This window comes from Phocoena sinus, chromosome 9 (genome assembly GCF_008692025.1).
Source record: "Phocoena sinus isolate mPhoSin1 chromosome 9, mPhoSin1.pri, whole genome shotgun sequence".
Lineage (NCBI taxonomy): Eukaryota > Metazoa > Chordata > Mammalia > Artiodactyla > Phocoenidae > Phocoena > Phocoena sinus.
Window position 1 is genome coordinate 24,951,874 of NC_045771.1, and position 22,340 is coordinate 24,974,213.

Here is a 22,340-nt window from a genome sequence, read left to right on the forward strand (position 1 = left end):
GGGCATGAAGCGCTAATAGTTGGCACTGGGGAAGACTGAGAGAAGCAGAGGGATAAGCAGTATTCCATCTCCTCTCTGAAGGTTTCTCCGTCTGTTTATTTATTTTAAATTAAAAGCAGGGGGAAAAGGAAAGTAAATGTGAGTCATTAAATGGAACCAGGGACAAGATTAAGATGGCCATAAAACCTGTTTACTTGCCTGGGATGGTGACAAATTCAGCTCTAACCAAAAAGGGAAAACTGGTTGTTTAAAAATGCCGTAGGGTCCCTAAGAAAAGATAAGAACAATTGCTTCGGAGAAGTTCTGTCCTTGGTACTGAAACCAGACAGGACTCTCTCCCAAGCATCTTAATGAAGGGGATTCTGCAATGTAACAGCGTCCTCACAACCTCCTAGTCGTGGACCCATAGTCGAATCCCAAAGAGATGGCTGACTATCAAGTTGCCATTTGGCTTGGTCAGTAGTAGAGACAACTCTGTGGCTCTAATGGGTCAATACTGTGAGGGTCCAACTGCCTGATTCTCTGTTGCTCTTGCTTGTACGTGGCCGGTAGAGTTTCCAGCATGTGGAGAGTCTACATGCCTCAAGCAATACTGTCAGATAAAGGATTCTTTCCACCTAGTTGGTGAGACATTGGGTAGCTATATGTTTGCATTAAGATTGTAGAGTCGGGCTTCCCTGATGGCACAGTGGTTGAGAGTCCGCCTGCCGATGCAGGGGACACGGGTTCGTGCCCCGGTCCGGGAAGATCCCACATGCCGTGGAGAGGCTGGGCCCGTGAGCCATGGCCGCTGAGCCTGCACGTCCAGAGCCTGCGCTCCGCAACGGGAGAGGCCACAAGAGTGAGAGGCCCGTGTATCGCAAAAAAAAAAAAAAAAAAAAAAAGATTGTAGAGTCTATGTTAAGACTCATATTTATGCCTTAACAGTTACGCTAGGGAAAGGGTAAACATCTTCCTAGGAAAGCTGAGGAGCTTTGGTTAGAATATATGCCTGAGTAGAAAACTACCCCACTTCCACTAAGAAGGATCCAAGAGAGATTTACTATCTGTATCATCATAACCATGCTCCTTAACTTCTCCAGGCCTGAGTTTTCTAATATGTTAGATGTCCTTATGAGTGAAATAAAGCATAGAACACTGGGCAACTGTTAGTTGTCATTTATTATTTAATTAATCACCAAAAAACCCTACAACAGCTAGACACAGTTTAAAAGATGTACTGGTCCAAATCTCAAAGAGTTTAATAATCTTTGTTGTAGGTGATACAAAACATATACTGATGAATACCGAGCAAGCCAGCAGGTTGTAATTGAATGCTCAGATATCTGGGGTAAACAGTAGAGGAAGTCAGAAGGGGGAAACATCTGTCAAATTGTCAGGGAATGCTTCGTGGAAAGCGTGGCCTATGAAATTGGAAGAGGGAAAGGCTCAAGTGGAGAGAACAGGGTAGAGAAGGTACCCTGATAGGTAGGCATGTAGAGATGGGAAACTGCAGCGTCTTTGGGGGAAACACTTAACTAACCTTTTTTATAGGGCCCTCTACAAAGGATGAGACAAATAATGTTTAGGGATTAAGAAGTGGGACAAATTCGATCACCACCCTCCCCCCCCGCCCCCGCCCTCGCCCCCCCCCCCCGCCCCCGCCACCCAAGGCAGCTTGCCAATAGCCGTGCTATTGACTCATTCCCCACACAATACAGATCTTGATAACTCAACTAGGTGGTAGAAAATGGAGAGGAAGCCTCCTGTGCCCTTTGAGCAAAGAGCTCAGTGTTTAGTGAGGGAGGTAGACTTGTAACTAGGTAATGACCCTGTAGACTGTAGAGATGGGAAGTGAGAGTTGTGAGTGACTGCCCCAAGTGGCCAAAGGAGACATGGGAGAGCAGACGGGATACAGCAATGTGACCAGCCAATCAAACATGCCAATCACTCGGTTAATGTAGGCAAATAACAAGGGCTTGAGTAAATGTTTCACTGAATTAACTGGTTGCTTGAGTGCATTAACCTAATCAAATGTTTGCTGGCATCATATAGACACAATCTTAACAATGTAAATATTATACTCCCTTGGCTTTGAAATGATTTGATGGGACTGGCCAAGGAATCTGAGCTGCTAGTGGTCTCTAGCCTTGTTTTGACTTTCTGCCCATGGTGAGAAGAGAATTGTTTTTTTATGGACTATTATTCACTGTCTAAAATACAGCTCTGCAAATATTTCCAACATTGACATTAATTCTATGATTTAGAAAGATATATTTGAAATCTCTTTTTGAAGGCTGAAGTTCTTTGCCTGGCTCTTCACTGGAAACTGATCTAAACCAAGCTGCTTTAGTTTATGACCATAACCACCTAGGTTCTGCTTTCAAAGCTCTGCAGATTTTTTTTCCCCATGCCTGTCCTATCCAAGCACTTTTAAAATGACTGGAGTGAAAGTTCAGAGTTTTACGGGCTTTCTTACAGTAGTGCTAATTTTAGGATATTCAGTTCTTTTCCAAAAATCCAATTTTGTCTCCATGATCCACTCTACGGCAGTGTTCAAGGTTATTCGAGGGATGAAGTGAGTGCAATTTTGCTTTTATGCCCTGGAGCTCGTACTATGCACTGCACAGTGAAAACACTGGATTCATGGAAGGTCAGGGATGTACCTCTGTGATGTAGATTGCATAACCAATTTTGTAATCTAACTGTGCAGCCTCCTGGTCTGAGCTTGAGTCAACAGCAAGTACACCTATAAACCTTGCTATTTTGGACTTGGTAGGGAGAAAGAAAGGAGAAGGAACAGGGAGAATTAGGGTTAGGCTAGCAGAGTGACGATTGATTGTATAGTTGGGATAGTGGCTTTACCTCTTAAGTTTATTTCAGGGGCAGTATGCCTGTAGTAGGCTCAGATTATAAGGTCTCTAATATGGGCTTTTGTCTCACTATCTTTGCAATCACGTGATCAATTCAGTGACTATAAACTCAAATGCTTCTGGAGGAGGGACCAGGTATGTAAATGTATCGCATCAGGCCAGTTGTGATACAATAGGGAATAGTAGTGCTTGTGGCAAACTGGAGAAGGTACACTCATTTGCGTAGAACAATTAAGGCTTTTGGGCAGGCTGATTTTGGCTACTGAGCATTACCAGTTTGCAACTACTGAATTAAAGTGCATGAGAAGAAAATATATTTATATGTAACTGCTGAAGAGACGTGCAAATTAATTATACAGCTATGTCCTTGTGTAGTTTGCCTTCTGTGTCCATCTCCGATTTGATTAACAGAATGAGGAAACAGTGGATAGGGACATTCCATCTTGGAGGTTCAAAATTTTCATTCTCTCAGAAAACTATTCCATTAAACCATGGCAATGAATCTTCCAAGATTTAAGTTTTGTGGTATGTCTTCTAGACAGCATAATTTGTGATGCACTGTTAGTACTTATGGGGAAATAATTGAATAGGTTAAAAGCAATGTGTTTACACATGTGATTTTAGCTTTCATTATTAATGGAGTCTATTCTTTTTAATGTATGTGTCCAGAATTTATATGAGGGAGAATTATTCTGTGGGTCATCAGTAGTATACTTCCTAAAACTTAGAAGTTGTGGTTTAATGTTTAGGAAAGTCCTTCTAGCTAGAGGTTTGTGGGAGAAATGTGCACGCTTTTTTTCATACTCACTAAAATGCCATGATTATGCACATGGGTTTTGGAGACAGAAAACCCAAGTTCCCAGTTTAAATTCTGGTTCTAGCATTTATGGCTTGTACAACCTTGGGCAAACTACTTCACTTCTTTGATCTTGAGTTTCTTCATATATAAAATGAAGTTTTTATAAGGCTTCAATGAGGTGGTGCAGGTAGAATACCCAGATCAGTCCATGGTCCATCATAGGTGTTCAGTAAACGATTAGATATTGTTACTATTACAGTTACGATTAATATTATTAGAGACACAGGTGTTAAAGTCTCAAGGATGATATAAGGCTTAAAATATAGAACCCTGGGAAAAAACTGGAAAAAAAGAAAAGGTTTAAGATTTTTAGGCCAGAGAAGATAAGGCTGAAGAAAAAGTATATTGCTTTTTCTATTGGATCAAAGCATATGTTACTCAGTTCTATAGGTTAAAATAATTTGAAGTTGACATAGAAGAATATTTTTACAATTTTTAGGTGGGGAAAACATTGTTTGTTTAAAAAAAGTCAAAAGACAAGGAACAGACTAGGAGACAAAAATCACATACATATGCCAAACAGAGAGTTACTGAATATAAATAATCTTTATGATCAATTAAAAAACACATGCAAATAGCATGTGTCCTCACATGGCAGAAAGAGAGAAGCAGAGCAAGCTCTCTGGTATCTCTTCTTATAAGGGCACTAATCCCATCATGAGGGTCCTGCCCTCATGACCTCAGCTAAACCTAATTATCTCCCAAAGGCCCCCTCCTTCAAATACAATCACACTAAGAGTTAGTGTGATGGTATCACACTAACAGATAAAAGCACAAACGTGTAGAGACAATTCACAGGTAAAAAAATATTTATTTTTACTGTGGTCAAGAAAATATAATTAAAACAAGTTACCCTATTGTCAAAAATCAAGAAAAGAAAGACCTTAAGGCAATTTCTAAAGACCCACTGATTAGGGATATTTAGAATGGCCTTTGAGAGAAGTTTTGGATAAAAGCTCTCCAGATTGTACAGTAAAAATCTTCCCCACTTCAGCCTTCGGTAGAAATAAAACAACAAAAAGCAAAATTTAAAAATAGAAAACTCTTATCCTCCTTATAGAAGAAAACCACAGCTATTTCTCTCATCCCCTCTCATACCCAAATCTGGATGCCGTCCAGTTTGGGAAAAGTGGAGTTCTGAGAAGGGAATGGATGATTTGAGGGCTAACCAGTCTTTTTATATTTTCTTAAATTTCCCGTGTTCATGCATAGTTACAGACTTGAGCTATTTATCTCCAGGGGGAATTAAGATTGCTATTGATTTTTTTTGAGTACCCCAAATTGAGGCCGTAAACGAACCTTTCCAAAGTACAGGGCTTCGATTTTCTTTAAGGAGCATTGCTAGAAAGATGGCAGGAAGAGTGTTCTTTGGTGGTGGCCTGCAGAACTCAGCTCTTGCAGAGACTGCATCCTGAGTGGGTGATGAGCAGGGGTGGAGCAATGCCTTTCTGAAATGCTGCTAGAGGTCGGTAAACCAACAATGCAAATGAATTGAATGTGATAGGTTTGCCAGGCAGGAATCTTGGGGCAAGTAGGGATGCACGATTAGGTGAAATGCCAAAGGAAAAGTGTGAGAGATCTGTTAGAGCATGTCTGTGAGGACTAAGTTCCTAGCAGGAGCCCAGTGATGTCAAGAAGGGCTCACAATGCTGGACTCTTGAAACTGTAGCTCTGAAAATGCTGGACTATAAAATTTTTTTTCAAGATTTAAATTTGGAATAAGAAATAATGAAAAACTAGGCTCTCTAATTAGAGAGGATGGTATTATAGGATAGATTATGGAGAAAAGGAAGAAAACTCAATCTTAATTTTCTTCTATTTCGTCCTTTCCAGCAGAGCAAATAATCTTCAAATTGGGAAAGGGCAGGACAAGTAGTATAAATAATATGACCGGGCTTCCCTAGTGGTGCAGTGGTTGGGAGTCCGCCTGCCGATGCAGGGGACACGGGTTCGTGCCCCGGTCCGGGAAGATCCCACGTGCTGCAAAGTGGCTGGGCCCGTGAGCCATGGCCACTGAGCCTGCACGTCCGGAGTCTGTGCTCCGCAACGGGAGAGGCCACAACAGTGAGAGGCCCGCATACCGCAAAAAAAAAAGAAAAGAAAAGAAATAATAATATGACCAACTAGTTAATTCCTGCTATGCACTGAATTATATCCCTCCAAGATCCATAGGTTGAAACCCGAACTCTTAGTGTAATGGTATTTGGAGGAGGGGCCTTTGGGGAATAATTAGGTTTAGATGAGGTCATGAGGGCAGGGCAGGGCCCTCATGATGGGATTAGTGCCCTTATAAGAAGAGATGCCAGAGAGCTTGCTCTGCTTCTATCTCTTTCTGCCATGTGAGGACACGTGCTATTTGTAAGCTAGGAAGAGAGTGCTCACCAGAGCCCAACCGTGCCGGCACCGTGATCTGGGGCTTCCAACCTCCAGAACTGGGAAAAAAATAAATTTCTGTTGTTTAAGCTACCCAGGCTGTGGTATTTTGTCATGGCAGTCTGAGATGATACAATTTCTAAGAGAGATGAGGAGGTAATAGAAGAAAATCTAGGCATTGTCAGTGCTCTGGGCTCAGACATAGGACTTCCCCAATACCAAAGGAATGTGAAGATTTGACACTGGAAATGGGGGCCAGGTTGGGGATGTTCTGCAGGCATTTATGGAGCTTAAGAGGAGCCTGAAGATGGATAGGTAGCCAGATTTTCAAAAATGATATAAAGAATTTTGAAAGATCAGAACAACCATATTGATGTTAATCAGGACAGCCTGTGATAATTTATAAAATAATTCACTAGTTGTTTTTATGAGGAAAGGAAGCAAGCTATCTATATGTCATACTAACTTAAACATACCTTCAAGAATAAGGTGATCTTATCTATAGATCATGGGACTGTTGTAGATATCATATTTTTATTTCTCCAGAGTATTCTTTTTTATAAATTTATTTATTTATTTTTGGCTATGTTGGGTTTTTGTTGCTGTGCGTGGGCTTTCTCTAGTTGAGGCGAGTGGGGGCTACTCTTCGTTGCGGTGCGTGGGCTTATCGTGGTGGCTTCTCTTGTTGTGGAGCACAGGCTCTAGGCGCGTGGGCTTCAGTAGTTGTAGCTCGCAGGCTCAGTAGTTGTGGCGCACGGGCTTAGTTGCTCTGCAGCATGTGGACCTGGACCAGGGCTCGAACCCATGTCCCCTGCATTGGCAGGCGGATTCTTAACCACTGCACCCCCAAGGAAGCCCTCCAGAGTATTTCTTAAAAGCTCTAGAGTTTTATAAAAACAAAGGTGGTGGCAGGGATTAGAATGTGGGCTGCAAGAGGGCAACATTAGGCAGATTTAGGTGGATTTGCAGTTGGGCGAGCAGCCATATGCAAGAAGTGCCAGTCCAAATGGATGTCCCTAGGACACCCCAAGGCTCTGACTTGGTTCCATTCTCTGCAGGTCACTGAAAACAATTGTCTAAGTGAAGACATTGCAAATGTGTTTGTCATATTTGCAGGTAATAACAACTTGAATATGTCAGTATGATATCCAGATTAAAAACAAACCTCCGGAGACGAACAAAAGGGCAAAAGCAAAAGGGAGAAATGTTACAGAGCTAAATGTAAGATTCAACATTTACATGTGAAAAATCACTTAAGCCAGTGTAGGAGATGAAGGTGTGACATTTGTCCACCCATAGAAAGGAATCTGAGGTCTGTTGACCATACATTTAACGTGAGCCAACTATGTAGATCCTCTGCTGAAAAAATTAACCCCACACAGCAAATACCCAAATCCTAATGCAAGTGCAGCTGCATTAACAGAAAAGGAGGGTCCAACCCTCAGGAAGTGCTAGTCCGACTGCTTATCACTGGTAGAGCACTTCTTAAACGCGCTATTAGTGCTTCAAAGAAAGGCAACCAAGATGGTCAGTGCAGGTCTGGAAACCATGGGGCGTGAGAACCCTGGAGAAGAAAAGGAGTCAGGGTCATCATCTCTATCTGGGAACATTTGAAAGGGATGCTACGAAGAAAAAAAGGGGTTATTCTATTGTTGTATTAGGCAGAGATACATAAAATGGATAAACATTTTCTTGATTTCAAAACACTAGGGCTCTTCAGTATGTAATGGGCTTCATTATGGTGTAACTTCTTGTTTTAGAAGCGTTCAAAACAGGATTCATTTAACAAATCTTTAATGAGCACCTACTAAGTGTCCAGTGCTTTTCTGGGTGCTGAGGGTAGACCGAGGTGGTGGAGAGTAACAAAGGAGCGAGTTGCGAGCGACAGAGAGTAAAGCATTACATGGCAGTGGTATTTTCCCCCTTAGTCTTGGAACTGGAGCTTCAGCTCAAAGCTGAGGACCTGAAGAACTCAGTGCGACTCTGTGTTCAAGGTGCTGCTGGCCCCTGGAACAGCCCTCCTGCAGTGCTTCTGAGAGGCACCAAATAAGAATGAGCTTTTACCACTACACCCACTCTCACGAGCCAATGTAAGTAGGCTGGAAGTGGTAGGAGTCAGCATTTTGGCGATGCATATTCAGAGCTTGGCTATTCCCTTCCCTCCCTGTGACAGAGAGGTAGGAGGGCCTTTCCCTTCCTTGGAGCTAGGTGAGTAGGGCTTAGAGTGAACCGACCCTGGGGGTGTCTCCAGAATGGTGGAGTAGCATCTCATTCCCTGGTAGAATCTGTAGGTCTTTTTTGATGCTGTCTCTGGAGTAGAGCAGGAGAAGTTTTGGAGAGTATTCGTGGAGCCTAGCAGTGAGGCTGCATCCCTGACTTCTCTCTAAAGAGAGTAAGAAGTGAGTATTTTATCTGTACCCTTGAAGATGAAAGGACATGTGTCTAAAGGCAGAGCCCAGAGGTCCACTGGAAGAACCCAGGACAGGGAAGCGTGGTGTGGCTGGGGAGAGGGGGCAGTGTTTACGCCATGCTGGTTACTGGCAGCTGATAAGATGGGGAGCATGAAGCCTCCAGTAGTTAGGTTGGCTCCACTTGCAGTATTTGGGGAGTAGCTGAGTACAGGAACTGGACCAAGTCTTGGGGCTCTTAACTTGGGAAAAGGCAAAGGTACCGTGGCTGCTTTCCTGGAAAGGTGGGGGGAAGAGGGTTTCCCTCAGAAAACCCCACTTCTCATCTCAGCAGACTCATTAGAACCATCCTGAATCACAATAAGACAGAGAAAACCGGGCTTCCCTGGTGGCGCAGTGGTTGAGAGTCCGCCTGCCGATGCAGGAGACACGGGTTCGTGCCCCGGTCCGGGAGGATCCCACATGCCGCGGAGCAGCTGGGCCCGTGAGCCATGGCCACTGAGCCTGCGCGTCCGGAGCCTGTGCTCCGCAATGGGAGAGGCCACAACAGTGAGAGGCCCACGTACCAAAAAAAAAGACAGAGAAAACCTTTACCACCAATGCATGTCCAGGCACATAAAAAATTCTCTTCAATGATAGTGGCGGAGGTTGTGTCTGTGTGTCTCTATGAGAACTCTTTGTACTTTCGGCTCAGTTTTGCTGTAGACCTAAAACTTCTCTGAAAATTAAAGTCTATTAAAAAAATGATAGCTTATCTGACAGGAGGCTCCCTCTCTCAGAGTTGTCGAGAATTGATATGATTTTAATTGCTGAATGAAAGCAGCTATAGCCGTTTCTACTGAGAGCAAGCCTAGCTCCTCTATTTTTCAGAATTACAGAGATTTAGCTAAACAGAGATAATAGAGTTTGCTCCTGGTCAGCCATCTTGTGGACTGTCTTTGGACAGGATATTGACTGCCACTGAGCTGTACATGACTTGCAAGGGAAAAAAGAGGTAAATGTTGAAGGTACAGGAGACTCAGAGGAATGTTTACATGTATGCCCGCCGCAGCCCTGGGGAACATACCAAACGCCTAACACATGGTTGCTCATGTGAAAGAATGAACAGATGGACCAGTGAACTAAAGAGGACTCTTATTTTATTATTATTATTATTTTTGGCTGCACTGCACGGCATGTGGGACCTTAGCTCCCTGACCAGGGATCGAACCTGCATCCCCTGCATTGGAAGGTAGAGTCTTAACCGCTGGACCACCAGGGAAGTCCCTAAAGAGGAGGCAGCTCTTGATCCCTGAAGTAGCACATAGCGGAACTAAAAACTTACGCTCTGGCAGGGAGGATGGGGGAAAATGCCGTCATACTCCAAAAGTCAAACAAAATAGGAGAGAGAAAGAGAAAGAGACTAACTTCCTTCTCCTGGGTGTGGTGGGTGAGACTGAGGTTCTCTGAGAGCCCAGTGTCTGGGAGCAGAAGAGTGAGGGAATTGAAAGAAAGAAAAGAAGTGTGTAAACATAGTGGATTTCACTCCAGTCTCTCCCATAAGACCCTATGGTCTAGCCTGTGATGGGGGCGGGGAAGAGAGTAGCTTTGAATGAACTTTGAGATGAGTAGTATTTGAAAATGAAGAGGCTCAAGTCTTAAAGACCAAATTGAGACAGCTGTCAACCACAGGTGGCTGAGAAGCTATGGATTTTGGCCAAGATGCCATAAAGGACTCATTTCTTCTCGAGAAAGGGGGATTGACATGGCACTGTTAGGGACACTCTTTTGTATTTATATCCCAGTAAGTGGAGATTTCTCCAAAAATTGGTTACATAAAAAAAAAGTCATAGAGAGAAGTGGAGGAAATACAATTGAATGGGTACTAGAGCCAGATGGGAGGGGGCAATGGGATGGCAGGACTGAGATGCTTTTCTAGGTATGGGGCGGGGGGCATTGCCCTGAGGATGTAGGCTTTGAGCTGAAGAGTTTGTGAGAAGAGATAACAGGTGGTGAGCTTTGTAGGCAAAGGCAACAGGAGGCGCTAAGGCCCCAAGGTGGGAACAGGCTTGGACAAGGCAAGGAACAGAAAAAAGGACAGTTTGACTAGAAGTGGGGAAGACATGGCATGAGACAAGGTCATGGATTAGTTCCTGGGAGGCGTCGTGCCCACAGGATAAAGTTGGGTTTTATTCTCGGTGTGAAGTTAAGTCTTTGGAGGGTTGGATTCATTCAGGAGAGGGATGTGGTCTGATGTATGTGAGATGACGTGAGTGCTGTGTGGAGAATAGGGAGAATGAGGGCAGGAGTGGAAGCAGGGAGACCAATTCAACAGCAACTCTCTCTATTTTCTCAGTTGAAAGAGACAAAAAAGTATTAAATCTCCGTTGTTGGGGTCATCAGTAATGATGATTAGAAAAAAGATCAAGGAAACACTGGAAACTCCTGCTGGCCAATGCTGGATAGGTCACTTGCTTTCTCTTTCGGTTCCATAGCACTTGTAAAATAATTGCTATTAAAATATTAACAGCTGCCATGTACTGAGCGCTTACTCTGTGCCACGCCCTGTGCTAGGCATGTTAATTACTCTTACCTTATTTAATCCTCACAGGAATGTGCACCAGAGATGCTGTAGAAGAAATGGCAGCTGTTAATAACCAAATACAAGACTTGACAAGCTATCAGCTTAGTCAAGCAAACGTTTAGCCATGCAGTGATTTAAAACCAATTCCGTATTTGACTAAATTCCATCTTTGTAAACAACTACTTTATTTACAGACTTTCGTATCAAAAGGAACACTTGAAACATTCTTCTCTAGTTGCAGAGATATTTTGAAGTCACAGGCATTGTCAGGAATACATCTCAGAAAAATTACCAAATCATTTTCTAAAATGCCCTTCAGATGTTGTGGGTTTTAATAGGCTGACATGTTATGGTATAGAGAAAAAACACAGTGGGACCCACTCTTTATGGAGGGCCTTGCTTCAATGAGCAAACAAGATTCCGTGGAGCTGTGCAAACGTTGAATGAGGGATGACCACGGATTTAAATTGGAAATTTTTTGTCAGCCAAGGAGAGGTTTTTGGTCTGTCTCCATGAAATCAATTTTACAGGTTTTACTTGATGAAATGATCAAAGCCTTTTGCTTCTGAGCAAACATTCCTTCGAAATGTAAAATTAATAGTTTAAAACTTAAAGGAGAAATAATCATGGTTTTAGATTTCAGAAGATGACCAGTTATTGTGAATATTTGGAAAGAGAAATTTCTGATTTAAAAACACGTTTCCAGGCTTAGAAATTAATTTATCTTTTTTCTGTATAGGGAGAAAGTATTCTCAGTGTTTGTCCCCTTTGCACATGCTATGCCATTCTCCAAGCAGCATGAGGGTTGTTGGCACAAACTGATAACGAAGACTTAAAAATATGTTTTGCGGGCTTCCCTGGTGGCGCAGTGGTTGAGAGACCGCCTGCCAGCGCAGGGGACACGGGTCCGTGCCCTGGTCCGGGAAGATCCCACATGCCGCGGAATGGCTGGGCCCGTGAGCGATGGCCAGTGAGCCTGCGCATCCGGAGCCTGTGCTCCGCGACAGGAGAGGCCACAACAGTGAGAGGCCCGTGTACAGCAAAAAAAAAAAAAAAAAAAAAAAAAAAAAAAATATATATATATATATATGTTTTGCCATAATAAACTATAAATAATTCATAAACATTTATTTTTTATTCTAAATAAAGAAAAAATTCACGATGAAAGCAGAGAAAGCCTGTTATGAAGAAAATAGTTTGGAAAACCAAAGTAAGGCTGAAACATAAAAGAAGTATTCCTTCTGAGTATTAGAAAAAAATATCCTTTAAGTGAAAGTGTGCAACTACTCAAATGGTAGCACATGCAAAAATAAGGGCACAGGTGGGTTTCTAGAAATCAGTTAATATTTTTATATCTAATACATTATGTTATTGCCATGAATTGAGTGCCTACCTCATGGCAGGCTTTTTGTAAGGCACTTAAAAACATGTTTTCATATTATAGATATTATTATTCCCATTTTATAGATGGGGAAACTGAGGCTTAGAGAAATTAAGTGGGAGAGTTAGGTTTTGAACTCAGGTCACTATACTACACTGCCTTTTAGGTGTTATAAAAAGCTGTAAAATTTAGGTGATTGGTGAAATAAAAATGTATAGAAAGGTGTAATATTCTTGCTATAAAATCAATGGGATTTTATTGACTAGTAAAAATGCCTCGGTTGCTAATGTCTTTTTTTCCTGGTTCACATGCTGCTTCCTAGAAGAAATGATCTTGGAAACTGATCTTGATCTATTCTTGCGTGCCTTTTTGCCAGTGACCAAATCCTTTGCTCTCCCCTGACCCCAGGACTCCCCTCCCCCCCAGCCTCTTCCTCTCTCTTTCCCATGCCAAAGGTGGGTGAGGGTGCTTTGGGTTGGGTAAAGAGTCATTATAGTAATTTTTTTTTCATTTTTGTATTTTATATTAGAAATTGTCATTTGCAGTAGAAACTGTATTCTATACTTTAAATATTTTTTTAACATCTCTTTTGGAATATAATTGCTTTACAGTGGTGTGTTAGTTTCTGCTTTATAACAAAGTGAATCAGCTATACTTTAAATATTTTTTAATGAATTAGAGTTTGGACTAATCCTCCAAACATCTAGAAGATCCTTATAGGTTACAGTGGAACTATACTTGAAGAACTACTCCTTCAAAGATTACTTAGAAATCAGGTATTTCCCATACAGTGATCTATGCACCCATAATAAAATTTCTGTTGGAAAAAGAAAAGAAAAAACATCAATGCAGAGTAGGATAATAAGTGGTATTATTCTAAGAAGATCCAAACACAGTTTTAACTATTAATTACTATCATGTTTGGACTGTGAGCCAGCTAGTTCCTAGACAGAAAAGTTAGAACTCATAAGTGCAATTTTAAGCTTGTTGCCAATTATTAATTGCCTAAAACATAGGACTTAGGTTTGGAGGACAAACTTTTATCAGATTGAACTCAATTATAAGCTGGAATAGAAGGAAACAAACAAAACCTTCCAAAAGCAGGGGAGAGAAAAATGGTCCATATCTTTTCACTATATTTTGCAGTATTTGTTCTAATCTGAATCTAGTCTTGTACTTCCTACCTTAAAAAAAAATGGTGGGATTTAGTCCATCAAACTTAATAACTAGACATTATTAACTGTGGGGCTAAATTCGTCTATTTTCTAAAAATGTTTTTATGTGAATCGCCGACGTCCCTGTGTTAAAATACCATGACAGCCGCATCCGGTGGCAGGGTCTGGGGAAGGGGCGGCAGGCGCCACGTCGGGCGCGAAGGTGGCAAGAAGAAGGCCCTGAAGCAGCCCAAGAAGCAAGCCAAGGAGATGGACGAGGAAGATAAGGCATTCAAGCAGAAATAGAAGGAGGAGCAAAAGAAACTCGAGGAGCTAAAAGCTGAAGGCCGCAGGGAAAGGCCCCCTGGCCACAGGTGGAATTAAGAAATCTGGCAAACACTAAGCTGTTCCTTGTGCCTGAGGCAATGATGATCCTTCGTTCCATTCCTGTTTAAACATCTGGGTTAAACATCTGGATTCCCTGCCATAACATCTGTTGCCACCTATAGCTAGAATGAAATGTTGTCTTGGAACCTATTGTACATTTAAGAATAAACTTTTGTAAAAAAAAAAAAAAAAACCATGACAGGTAATAGATTTTCTAGAAATATTATAAGATAGATGTTGCCTTTTTCGAAACAAAGTCTACTTTGGGATATTTAATTTAGGTATAATTTCACAGAGTTACCACTTTGATTTATCGATTGAACTGTCCAAGCAACCGGATTGCTTCACTTGTTTCTTTTACACCACCTACAGCTATAGTGACTAGATTGACTCATATGCAGTTGACCTGCTGGACATTAGTATCACTTAGTTGTTACCTTTATTAGCGGAAAAGGAAAAATTACCAAAGAAAGAAAATAATTTAAGAGTTTAGGTTTGGCTTATTATATCTCTTAGAAGTTCATTTCTTTGAAGAAAAACATTTCCCTCTGCTGTAGCTCTCCAGCTTGAGGTCCTTAAAGAAGCAGTTGGTGAGGTATGGGAGCCCTGAGCCTGGTGCTGAGGGCAGGGTTTTGTTGAAACCTGGCCGTGGCACTCTAAGAGACTTCAGTCACTCAAAGAGACTTCAGTCTCTTTGTCTCTCTTGGTCTCTGTCTCTGTGTCTCTTCTTTAAATAATAACTGCTGTATTTACACTACTTGTGAATGTGAGTGTAAGTGGCTTTCTCCTGTAGCAGCCTTTGAAAAATGTGACGATATTATTCCTCCTAAGCATTTAGAACTAGAGTTGAAAGACAAGAAAGTGTTGGCAATTGTACATCACACAATTGCTTATCTCTTTTCAATAATGTACTGTTCAGCACAGTGTACATTCCCTGAGGAAGCTCTGTGGAATTGCCCTTTCTTCCACTTAGAAAGAAAGCTTTAATTCCTTTCCTGTATCTACTCTGAATGGTAATTGGACACTGAGATTCTTATTTCATGATTTATCATGATGATTAGGGCAACAGAGAAATAATACAAATTTGGCCACTCTAACATAAAATAAAATGAAACATCCTCTGAATAATTATAGGGTGACAATAATGATTCTTCTCTCCCCCCCTCACTCCTCTCAACGTTCCTATCAGAGAACGAATGAGGCAATGCATTTGTATTAACAAACAAATGAATTGACATTTTTGAGACTGGCCAAGGAAATGTTATCACTCATATTTCCTGCAAGAAAAAGAAATTAATTCTCAGTATCCATAAATATTGCTACTGTTTTTATCACTGGGGTCCTGCTTATAAATGTTTTGTTCTCACTGTCCCTTGCCTGCCAGACTGCCCTTAAAGGAGTGAAGTAGTCAGAGAGATGACTCATCGGGGAGGTGATGGAGAGAGGGAGAACTGAGAGGCTCTCTGCTTTCCTTGAGGAGATATTTGCTCTATCTCTGGACTGGTCCAAGGTGAGGGAGACAGACAGCTGTGGGGCAGACAGCTGTGGATGTAAGGGTCACAGGGTGATGGGAGCAAACGTATTTCATCAGGAAGCATCTTCCATTCTTAACCCTTTCTGCTCAGGGCTGTACCCAGGCATATCCGCCACCCCACATCTATAGGACAAGGAGGCGTACGTATGATTTGGGCTTTGGGCTTGGCCATTACATAACACTAACTCAGTCTTTCAAAAATGGAAACGGTCCTTAAAATATTCTTTTTATGGTCTGCATGATATTCCAAAAACGGGTGCAAGTGATTTTTACCACCCTCTGTATGTGGATAATTTTTGCTTCAGAATTTAAGATTCTGTATGTTGTATCTCTGCTTCAGAATTTAAGTAGAAACCTTCTCTTCATGTTATGCTTAATTAGGTTGGGATCTGTTCTGTAGGAACAGATTTTACTAGCTTAATGAAAATTCTTCAAATGCAGTGCAGTATAGGAATGGGCAAAAGAGAAAGGAGATAATATTTGCAGAGGGCTTATAGTCGTGTAGACCTTTGTGTGGACTGTTTGTTTTTAAAGGATCTCATTTAATATTCACAATGTAGGTGTTCAGGAAACCAAAGCTCAGATAGATTCGGTAACGTGCTTCAGGTAAAGCAGCATGTTCTAGAGATAGGATTGAAATCCTAAGGTTTTGGGCTTCAAAGCTGCATCATATTGGGCACACTTTACAGTAAAATTTGTGCTACAGTGAACAACATTGTAGAATGTGCCAGTATAATGATTCTTGATCAGGCTGGCCAGAGCTGACTTTACAATACCCTTCAAAGTGGGAGCGTCATGACAAATCAATGTATCTAATTAGGGAAAGGAAAGTGTTGGAAACCTATTTATGCTTTAATAACTAAAAAAGCACTGGTCTCTTGCCAAATTGACATACATTTTTGGAATCAGAGACTCTGAGATACTCCTTAAATGCTACTTATGATAAATAATGCCATTTAAATGTCCACCACCTGCTACAGCACATGGCTGAGTTCTCAGAACGTTTTCATCACTTCCTTAGATGGTCTTGATTAATGTACAATGATGTAGATTTTGTTTTTTTTTTTTTTTTAGAAAATGTTATGGGGGGGCTTCCCTGGTGGCGCAGTGGTTGAGAGTCTGCCTGCTAATGCAGGGCATGCGGGTTCGAGCCCTGGTCTGGGAGGATCCCACATGCCGCGGAGCGACTGGGTCCGTCAGCCACAACTGCTGAGCCTGCGCGTCTGGAGCCTGTGCTCCGCAACGGGAGAGGCCGTGATAGTGAGAGGCCCGCGCACCACGATGAAGAGTGGCCCCCGCTTGCCACAACTAGAGAAAGCCCTCGCACAGAAACGAAGACCCAACACAGCAAAAAAAAAAAAAAAAATTAATTAATAAACTCCTACCCCCAACATTAAAAAAAAAAAAAAATGTTATGATGTGACAACTAGATGTCTTTTTTTTTGCGGTATGCGGGCCTCTCACTGATGCGGCCTCTCCCATTGCGGAGCACAGGCTCCGGACGCGCAGGCTCAGCGGCCATGGCTCACGGGCCCAGCCACTCTGCGGCACGTGGGATCTTCCCGGACTGGGGCACGAACCCATGTCCCCTGCATCGGTAGGCGGACTCTCAACCACTGCGCCACCAGGGAAGCCCAGATGTCTTTAAATATACCAGTTTTCTGTATAAGCTAAACAGTTTCGAGGGGATAACTTTTACAGTTCCAAAGCATTCTCCTACATAAGGTAGTATTTATGTTATTGAAGAGCTTGATTATGCCATGTATTTGTGGCACTAACAATGTCTATGTTGTAAAATGGGACTGGGAATAGTTTTTGATTCCTATTTCTGTCCGGGTCATCATCTCTACTTTGATCACCTTTAAGAAGATAACGCCCCTACTTTGATCACTTTTAACAAGATAACACCCTTTCCCACCCCACTACAACCCTGTGTCAATTAGGAATTATATTTGACTGCAGGTAACAGAAAGTGGTCTAACTTGGCTTAACCAAATAAGAGTTAGCTTTTCTCACATAACAAAAAGCCCATAGGTAGAGAGTCTGGAATTGGTCCAGTGGTTCCAGGATACCCTCAAAATTCCAGCCACCCTTTATGTTCCAGTGTTCTGTCATCCTTAGTATGAAACTTACATTCTTACAATTGCTTCACGTTGCACGATGGCTGCTTCACTTCCAGACTCATGGTGTCATTCAAGGTAGGAAAAGGAAAACCAGGTGTCACTCAGGAAGGGCCTGTGTTGCTCTTGCAAAAGCAAAACTTTCCGGAAATCCCCAGCAGCATTCTGCTTCTGTCTTACTGCTCAGAGCTGTCATGAAGTCAACCGTCGCTGCAAGGCAGTCTGGAGAAATGAGCATTTTAGCTGGGCTCACTGTCACCCTAAAGAACTTAGGGTTCTATTAGTAAGGCAGAACTGGCGAGTAGTTTTTGGGTAAAACAGCTGTGTCCATGCTAACCCCAACACCAACGCCAGCCCTGAACTGTCCCAAGTGGCTTTGGGATTAGAGTAGAAAGTGCAGAGGAAAGAAGAAAAGGAGGCTTCTTCAAGGTCGCCAGTGGCCTCTTTATAGCTATGCACTGTGTGTTTTACTCTTCTCTTCCTTAGTGTTGGGGTATCTTTGCTCACTCTGTCTTTGGTGATCGCTTTCTCTCTCTCTCTTTTTCTAATTACTCATTTGCCAGGTAATGTCATTTCCTTAGAGTAATCATCCCTGACACTTCAGAAAGATTAGGCAGCTCCCTTTTATATATGCCCCCAGCACCTGGACCTGTTTTTTTTTCCTTCTTTTTGGAACACTTATCACAATTATACTTACTTATGGGAGCCGGGGTACAGATTTGTTATTTGTTCAATGTCTTGCTTTCTTTTCCACCAGCCTATAAACTCCCCCTAGACTATATTCTCCCTCCCTTCTGTGTCTAGCACAGTGCCTATGACAGAGTAGACCCTCAATAAATATTTGTTGAATGAATTAACAATGAATGAATAAGTTTCAAGGCTCTTCTCTCACCTGCTGTTCGTTCTTTTCTTTAGGCATCATTTTTTGTCCTCTTCTTCCATTCTAACTTTAAACATTCTCTAAGTACTCTCTTACATATTTATCCATTCATTTATATTTCTTTTTCTTTTCTGTCCATGTCTCTCTCTCTCTAGATTATTCTTCCTGTCTCTCAGATAGGTATTATCTTTACTCAAACTCTATATGTCCACACCAATTCTCTTACTCAGGTATCTGTATCCCACTTCTAGTTGCCTGCTACTCTTTAACCGGAATGCCTCTCCATCGCCCTACACCCAACAAGTTCCAAATGACCTTCATCAGACACACATCTCAATTTTCTAGTCTCAAAGTGATGACACCTTCTTCTAGTTACTTGAGCTTGAAAACTTGGTGTCGTTTGTGGGATCATTTATTTATATCATTAAGTTGCATTTTCCTTGGCAAATAGCTCTAGCTGTTCTTTATTCTTGTTGCTGCCACCCCAGTACACAGTGTGCAGGGTTTGTGGGTACTGGTATGTGTGAGGTGGCAAGATGAAAGGTGACAGGGGTCAACTGACCAAATGCTCCCAATCAAGAATGAGGCAGAGCGGAGGCTTTTGCCAGTTTATGTTGCAGTATACTCTTTTAAACACCAGTTCTGGTGCTCATGACTCGTGGCACAATCAATTTGATAACCTGGGATTTAGCTACTTAAAATGGGGGGGACATTTTATGATGGTAGGTATGGATGATCAAAAGATCACAAAATGGTATTAAAAACTGCAGAAGTGTAGTAGCAGTAGTAAAGCATTCTGTAAAGACATTAGATATTCCCACTCAATTTCATAATGCAGAAATTAGTGGAAATTTATTAAAATTAATAGGTATGAAATTTAGAAAAGTTAGCACAGTTGATTCACAGATTATCCCATTAATCAAGATGGCCATTTTTCTTTTACAGGAAGATAGTAAATCATATGGATATATTGTATGAATAAATGAATACAGCAGTGTATCTATGAGGCCAGAATGATTGATTTAATAGTGACAAATTTTGATACTTTCTGTTTAGCATTTGCAGTCTAAAACTCCTGGTTTTTTGAAAAAACCCCTAGTGTTTGAAAACACTATAGGCAAGCAGAGTTACATTTTAACACGAAACTTTTAAAACCATTTTGTGAAAGGATAATTTCTGCATCGCTTTAGGTTGATTGGCCATGCAGTATGCAGAAATCTAGTGAGCACCTTCCACATTACCCTGGTTATTTCCTACAGAGAACGTAAGGTTATTTAGGATTCTTTGTTTGTTTGAGAAGGAGGAAAGTTTATGATATAGTTCATTTTTTAGTTCATAGCATTTGTCAGATTGAAATTCATCTCTGCACCACGTTGTTCTTTAGGATATGTTCTTTTGATAGGTAGATGTTTAGATATATAGGGCCCAGAGGCAACGCAGCACAGCTGGTATCAATAACAGGCTCACATCACTCTTAATTTCCCTGATTTTATACCTTTTCCCTCGCTTTATCATTCAAGTATTCATTTGATCATGGGGATTACATACAGAGAAATGTGTCATAGACAGGATCTATGAAGCAATGTTTTCCTTTCCAATTTATTTCAGCTAATTCTGGTCCCTTTAATGTATCTAGCATTGGGATGTAGGAATTAAGGCATGTTTAGATTTCTGCCATAGTCTTTTTCCCACAGGAAGAGTAATGCTGGAAAAGGAGACCAGAGATCAAGATTCTATTCCCCTTTATTGGTGGATATATTTCATTTATTGCTTTTAGAGATTCTTCTCCTCTGGACATTTTCATGGTTTTCTCCCAATAGGATAGAATAAATATTTGGGTTTTCATCCATCATCATAATAAAAAGCTACTGTCATAAGGAGAAACTTGAGGCTTTAGAGCTGGTGCAGCGTTAAGTCAAAAATCTAAGCTTGGGGGCTTCCCTGGTGGCGCAGTGGTTGAGAGTCCGCCTGCCGATGCAGGGGACACGGGTTCGTGACCCGGTCCGGGAAGATCCCACATGCCGCGGAGCGGCTGGGCCCGTGAGCCATGGCCGCTGAGCCTGCGCGTCCGGAGCCTGTGCTCCACAACGGGAGAGGCCACAACAGTGAGAGGCCCACGTACCCCAAAAAAAAAAAAAAAAAAAAAAAAAAATCTAAGCTTGTTTTTATGATAAAAGCAGTGAGTAAAAGGCATGCAAGAGATACAAAAAAAAAAAAAAATATGTGCCTAATCTTTTTCTTTGGGTTTCACCTTCATGGATGTCTTAAAACAAGTGGTTATAATTCAGTTCATCAATTTGACTAACGTGATTCAAATTGGTTGTCATTATTCAGCGACAAAACTGAGTAAGTTCTTCCTTTTTTAGCTGCTTGGGCTGGTGTGTTTTTATATATCCAACTAACCTCGGTACTGTGGTATATGTCCCTATAAGAAAATAGGAAAATCAGCTCTATCAAAAAGATACAGTAACAACCAATATTGGAGCTAGTAAGTTCTGTTTATATGGAACTTTCTCTTTCTCTACCCTTTTTGTGGAGGTAGAAAATCCAGTGGTTATTAGAGTGGATAGTGGCCAACGTCGTGTTTTTAATGTAATATGACATGAACCGGAGCTAGAAGCGGTCAAAGTTCAAATCATGTCTGTTGTTGAATGGCCTGTATCTTACGGTTTGAAGGCAACAGATGAGTAAAGAAAACGGTTTTGAAACCGTAGGAACCTTTTGTAAGTTACCTGCCTAGTATACACCTTCCTCCTTCCTTTTTCTCACCTAGACCACTAATTTCCCAAACATTCCAGTTCTAGCCAACCAACATATTGTAACCCTCTGGCACAGGAACTGGTCTCAGGATGACCACGTGACCTGATAGGAGGAGACAGGTGTTGGAGAGTCAGAAGGACTCTTCTTCTCTCTTCCTTGGGTCTCTCTCTCTCTCTCTCTCTCTCTCCCCTTCCTTCCCTCCCATGTCAGATGTGCAGGAAGTATTAAGCAGCTTTCTTGCTACTGATCAACAAACTTTCAGTCGCAAGAAGGCCAGTTGTAACGTGAAGCTGACACCTTAAGTGGTAGAAAGAAAGAATTCTCGATGATTTAAAGCCATCTCATTTAAAAACTGGTGGTAACACTACTTTTAATGCCTATTATTTATTTTTTTATTTAAAATTTTTTTCATCCAAATTTTGAATGTGATGCTTTTAAAATCAATAATAACAGCATCTATCAGCTATTGAGTTCTTACTGTGTGCTAAGCATTGTACCAGATACTTTATGTGCCTTAGTTCATTTAACCTGCAAAACCACATTATGAGGTAAAAACTACCATCTCCAAGTACAGATGAGGAAGCCGAGGCACCTAAAGTTTAAGTTGCTTGCACAAGACACACAACTAGTAAGTGGTAGAGTCAGAATTTTTGTCCCAAAGGCCATGCTTCTACCCTAAGAAACCATCCATAGTCAGACCTTGAATTTGCAGAAGACTATTCTCAAGGTCATTCAGGTCTTTATCGTGAATACCCTAAAAACAGCCCTTTGAGTTCAATTTTGCAGATTTCTGAGGCCTTAGAGGAATTAACGTCTTGGTCATGGTTGCATAATAAATGGGATGAAAAAGGCAGTGGTGATGTGGTAGGAAATAATCTGGCTCTGTGAACACAATTCATCCACTGTGTGAGGTCAGTGGGCTTGGTTTCTGCTCTGTCTTCCCAGTATCCCTAGGCATCCTGCTTTTCTGTCTTTGACCTTGTCATCATCAGTTACTGTGTTCTGAGAGCCCAGATGTTGCCTTGTCGGATTGGAGCCTCACTCCACTCTGTGAGGAATGATCCTTTAC

The 22,340-nt window shown here is 41.6% G+C and overlaps 1 protein-coding gene and 1 pseudogene across 5 annotated transcripts in view; both read left to right on the forward strand.

Moving 5' to 3' along the window:
* GRM8 (glutamate metabotropic receptor 8) overlaps positions 1 to 22,340 on the forward strand; it is a 767,368-nt gene that overhangs the window by 207,732 nt on the left and 537,296 nt on the right. The gene's annotated exons all lie outside the window — the stretch shown is intronic.
* Positions 13,750 to 13,993, forward strand: LOC116759686 (annotated as a pseudogene).